We start from the raw sequence: 6,153 nt of genomic DNA on the forward strand, positions 1-6,153 counted from the left end.
TGGAGACCAGCGAGGCTGCGAAACGTCCGACACTGCACAGGACAGCCCACAACCAAACACCGATCCGACGCCGAGTGCCAGCACTGCCGAGGCTGGGAAACCCCACGGGGCGGCTTCCTAAAGGGGTTTGTTTCGTAATGGGCACGAAATCCTACTTAATCAACTGAAATCCTAATCAACTTTAAAAACACATCAGAAGCAGATTTACATCATTTCCTTGGGCAACTAAACCAACCCTACCTCCCACCCCTCCCCCAAAAAACCCCACGTAGGAGTAAACATTTTGAATGGGATTGACTTCACCTGTGAAACGATGAGGCCTGTACTCGAAACATGGAACATTCTTTCTAGACAGGCAGGACATGACTTCAGACCCTGGCGGGCAGGGCTGCTTCTCCTGCAGCTGAGCCAGGCACCCAATAAACCTCCTCGCAGCCTAGAAACGACGCTCAGGGCCTGGCGCGCAAGCTTCAGAGGAAGGCGTAGAAACTTACCCTCTCACCTGGTTAGTTGCCCCGTGTGACACACACTCGCAAAACATTTATTCTTGATTTCTGTGAAAAAACCCAGCTGAAGCCTGCGGGGGGGAAATCACGGCCAGAAAAGATCTTTTCTTTTCTCACTGGGTATCAGCCTGCAGATATTAGCCTCGGGGGCCCTGCTTGAGTTTAACCTGTCACCTTCCCACCCGGCCCCACCCGACACCAGCTGCGTGCGTTGCGGATTCCTGAGGTCAGCTGGGCGCTGTTCGAGCTGGATGCCTCGATGCCTGGATGCCCCGCACCTGCTGTGAAAGGCCCCATTGTTCCGCCGGAGAAAGCTCTTTAAGCCCACCAGCGAGGCCAAAGAATGGGGAGCATCTCTGCGCAGCCCTGTACATAAACTGTTTATTTACGGCAAGTAGTAGGAGACTGTGGGTGATCCAGGAGTTTCATCAATAGCTTCCCTGTGGCCTTAGAAAAATCGTGCAGTAACCACAGCACCAGCAGTGACAAAGAATTCGTTCCAGGAGGCCTGTCCCAGAACGAGGGCTGTGGGCCACCTGGGGCTTTTCAGGCGGAGTTCCAAGGCCCAGGGGTCTGAGGAGGCTGCCTCCAGCCCCACCCGGTTGCTTGTTCTGCCCGGGGAGGGGGGCTTTCCTCTCACCCCCCACCCAGGGGCACAAACAGGGTTCGCTCTTTGCGCCCTGTTTTTTATTAGAAAGGAGAAAACTGCTGATCCCTATTTGTTTCTTAAGCGATCATAAACTAAATAATCAGTTCCTATTAATGACCTTAATTATCCAGCTCCTATTTTTAAATGCTGGTCTTGCAGCATGCTCTAGGTGGGTGGTTTTAATTAAGCCTAATTGCAGATAGTCACGTCCAAATATACACCCTCCACAAATGAGTAACAGGGCTTGGAATTCGGCGCATTAAACAGGGTTTGCCGTGAGATGGTCGTGCATGGCAAACTCAAAAGCACCACGTAAATTACTTCTGATAACTACAGTGGTGGACAGGCCTGTTTATTAGGTCACTCAGGACGTAGTCTAGCGTGCCTCGTTAGAGCCTCAGAGCAGTCGTCAGACGGTACTGGCCTGGATTTCCTTTTGGATTTGTATGTCCAGATGTTTTCTCCCAAAAATGTGTCTCCTAACATGGCAACATGATTTTATCGTTAATGAAACATTAATGTGATAGGAGAGAAAATTCACTTCTGTGCAAAGTTCAATTGTTCATCCGCCCTTCCCTAGAAATCAGCTTTTCACCGCTGACAACACTCACCTATTTTCTCCAGTTAAATTGCCTTGGATTCTCCAACACCTCCTGTGCTTGGCGTTGCTATTTTTTGTGCATTAGAAAAGAGGAAACCAAGCTTGGAAAGATGATCTGGCCAGCATGAGACCGCCAAGGGCTGGGCTTAGGAGGCCCCTGCTCGACAAGTAACCTGCAAGCGAATGACCTGTCCTCGAGACCTGGTTTCCTTGGTCCCACAGCATCACCGCCGTGGGCGGGCCACCTGGCCCAGCAGCCATCAGGGGCTCCCGTAAGAAACACCCGGGATCTCATCCCGCCCTCGTGCCTCCACCTGCCTGCTCGCGGTCCACATGGTACCCTCGGCGCCCACGAAGGATTTGACATTTTCACAGGCGTTTCCCACGGCACACAGGAAGAGCTGATGGAAACTGGCCTGGCCCGCAGGCCGCCTGATCTGTTGGTTGACATCAGGGAAGCTGCAAATACTAATGGAGGGTTTGTCTGAAAATGCTTATGTCTGGGGGGCTCTCGCAGTGCCTTAGTCACAGATATCAACTCGGTTCGCATCCGGTAGCGAAATACCCGTGACCTAGAGAGACGATCTTTGCCAGGGAGGGTTTCCATGTTCTGGAAAGTTATTCCTTGTGAGAATGTTTCCTATGCTCTGAGGTACAGACTAAGATGCTCCGCGACTGTGATAGGGAACTGGCTCTGGATTGTAACACAGGCACATAGAATCAAAATCCTAACCGAAGCCAGCGCCTGCTCACTGGCCTTACCTTTCAACTGAGTGCAGAGGGGTTCCTTTTGGTCAAGGCCAGAGGTTCGGGGGTTTGGAAAACTGAGGACTGCTTACTGTCTGCGGGTAAATGGGATCTTTAGATATTTAGCCACCCAGCACAGTTGACTTGGACCAGAGGTTAGCGTCACAGGCTTAGAAAGCAGGCACACCTCCATTATCCACTGTGTGGCTTCAGGCATGTTACTTAACCTCTCTGGGCCTCTGATTTCCATATCTATAAAACTGGACAGTCATATTTAAATTAGTGGGTCATCATGAGGTTTAGATGAACTAATGGAGATACAATGTCTTGCCCTTAATAGCTACCAATAGATGTTAAAGAGGAACCTTTTATCAGAGCATCTGTCCTAAAATCAGAATTATGATAACATTGCATAACAAAGCCAAATTAATCACAAATTCTAAAATATTCCCTAATGAATTGACCACTTAGAGAAGTAATGACACTCACACCACTCCACGCCCAGCACCAGTCTTGATCGCAGATTACTGGGTCAGTGTCTACACTGGCCTCATTAACAGGCAGAGAATGAAACCATCTGAAACACTGCAAAGATGATGCAAGCTAATGACAAAGTGAAACTTCTAATCCTGCCAAGGACATGAGGTCTCCTGGATTTAGAGAAGGAGACTGAGGAACTACTGGACTTGTCCAGGGGGCAATGAGGCCTGGTGTTGCAGTTATAACCTGAAATTTATTAATAAAAAGCCAAAATACTTATTTCCATCATTTTAGTTTTATTTTCCAAGATGACGTTTCAGTTGCCACACTTTCCCCCCACTGGTTCTATGAAGTCGTGTTGCCCCTCTTAAGTGAGTTCACTTGAGGTGACCTTTATTCGGTATAAATTTTCTCCAAGGGAAGAGGTCACTGTGTATATAAGTTACAGATGTCAGTTCATAGAATAAAGAAGAAATGGCTTCACAAATTGTATTCCATCAAAATGAACTCTGCTTAGGCACAAATAAAGACAGATACGTGTTGTAGGAGTAGATTTCCTGTGTGCCACCGACGAGTGGGATGGACGTAGGGGACAGATAATTCAGTGGAGTGTGGTTTCGCCTCGGTTCCTCCCCCTCCAGTTGTCCATGAGGGTCTGGCAAGATCTTGGCATTGCCATGCCCCGTAACATCAACCCCAGTCTTCCCCACCCACTGCCAGCTTGCCTGTGCTCGGTGCTCCACCATCCACGCCAAGGCGGTGGTTGTATAAACATCTGGGCACACGGCTCCTAGCCTCCACTCGGGTCTCTATTTGAATGAGTAATCCCATTACAAGCCTCCTAAGCTGGTTGGCTCCCCTGGCCCGCAGTCCTCCAGACCTCCTAGTACGAACATGACTCACTCGTTCAACCATCACAACAATAACATGAGTCACGTGTTGTGCAAAAGCTAAAAGGATGTATTTTGCGCACACAGAACTATACAGTTTACAAATTCCTGGGATGTAACTTTATTGGGGAAGGAGTGGGATAGAAATAAATGCCACATTTTTTTTCGAAGTGGACTGTATTCATGCAACATCTGTGTGAATCAGTCTCCAGGGATTCAATGTAAACGCTCGTTGATATAAATAGATGTGCTTTTAAGCAAAGACAGATGTCCCGGACCAAAATGTTATGAAAACACATAAAACAGTTAAGTTCAAAGACGTCTTGGCTTTCATTTCTTTCCCAATAGGTGAATCTTCACTGGGCTGTGGCAGCCAGTGGCAGAAGCGGGAACATTCTGTTTCCCAGTAAAAGGCCTGCTGTGCCGTGGGAGGCAGGTGTGTGCACGGCACAGTCAAAAAGAGCATTCTCTTGCCTGTGTTGTGATACCTCCTTGGCTCATACATTCTCATGGTATTCACTGATTTATTGAAGAACATTCCAGAAGACTCCAGTACTCAGACTGCCTCAGAACACTTTTCAGAGAGTACCAAGTGGGAGGCGATGGGAAACAAGTCACTGGAATTTGGGGGTTGGCCAAGCTGACGTCAGTGGGAGAAGTTAGGAGCCGGCGGGATTCTGGAGTGAGAGTGGGCCGTGGGACCGAGGTCCTCAGTGAGAACAGGCCTGCCTCTCACTCTCTCCGTGCAAAGACCCGAGACCAGAAAGATGGTAAATAAATCTGCATTTCAGTGAGGGGACATCTCAGTGAGATTACCAAGAAAATTAGCACCATGCAGAAAGGTCATTTATAAGTAGAGCAATTCGCTTTTTTTTTTTTTTTGCCTGTCAAGCCCTAGGAAGCATTTCACATACATTCCCTTGCTGAGTGCAAGAGTAAGAGTAAGGAATTTCAAACTGAAAAGGAATTAGAGGAGGCAGACAAGTCCATCTTTGACCATACTTCCCTTAATATGGTAAAAAATTCTACCAGACTCTGCCAAAGCAGGTCGTCCCTTCCCTCCAGAGGGAGCAGCAAAGACACTTGTCCTTGGACCGAGTTTTCCCCTGAAGGAGGCTGTAGCTGCTTTGGAGGGGCTGAGGACTGAGCTGGGGGTGCCAGGGCAGGAAGGTGAAATGGGCTGGGAAGCTGGCCTGGGAGTCGTCTTTGGCGATTCCCTCCTCAGCCAGCCAGTGCCCAGCTCCACGACCGGCACAGAGAGGAGAACTGGTGCCCTTGGCCGTCAGGGCACAGTCACCTTGCTGACCACTTGCGAGCGTGGACACACCTGCTTGCTGAGGTCTACGGTACAAAAGCCCACCTTTCCTTTCATTTGAAGCCAAATGATCTGGATCTTGGTTCTTCCTTAAACCATCAGAAAAGAAAGTCAAAACAAAGCCTTGATCCCAAATCGCTTTAGGTTGCATGGCATCGTCTTCCTGAAATCGAGCATTTTTATTCATAGGAAACTGCCACTCGATTGTGGGCACCAGTTGGGCAAGTTGGCAGAAGCTGAAAAAGCAGTCTCTGACCAAGCCGATATAATACCATCATCGGTCAAGTGACCTGAAGGCTGGTCTCCATGCTGCCAAGACATCTGTGAGTACTAGGATGAAATACTGTATTAATCAAGCATATGGGTGAGGCCACAGGCGATGGTTGGTAGGTCTAGACATGCTCTGGCCGAGGTGGGCAAGGCAAGACATTCACAGCCCCATGTCCTCTGCCTGGGCACCGTGGAGAAAAACTTTCCTAGCCTCCCTTGCATTTAGGCTGGCCATTTCCCTGAGCCCAGAATGGTGGACAGAAGGGATGGGAGCTACTTGTGGGCTTGGCCATAACGCTCCCTGCAGGATCTTTGGTGCACTCTCTTCCCCTTCCATCACGACCCTAGAGGTCATATGTGAAGATGGTGGCTTCACTCGATACAAGCAGACTGGATCCCCGAGTTACCACTGGGAGGAGAGCCCAAGGGAGCCACCCAGGCTGTGTTGGACTGTGGAGGAGGGAAGAACAGGTCTTTATTATAAGACACCGAGATTTGAGGATTGTTTGTTAGCATTAGTATCCTGACTATGCATCTAGTTTCTGGGAAGTATAGATAGATACCACCGAGCAGGGTGCTTTGGAATAACTTATCTGGGGGCATTTTCCTGATCTGGTGTATAGTTCAAAATCAGTCCCAAACAGTCGCAGTTGGGAAGAGAAAGAGAAGCAGCAGGAAAGGAACGCAGTGATGCT

The sequence above is a fragment of the Miniopterus natalensis genome, chromosome 6 (genome assembly GCF_054644295.1).
Source record: "Miniopterus natalensis isolate mMinNat1 chromosome 6, mMinNat1.hap1, whole genome shotgun sequence".
Lineage (NCBI taxonomy): Eukaryota > Metazoa > Chordata > Mammalia > Chiroptera > Miniopteridae > Miniopterus > Miniopterus natalensis.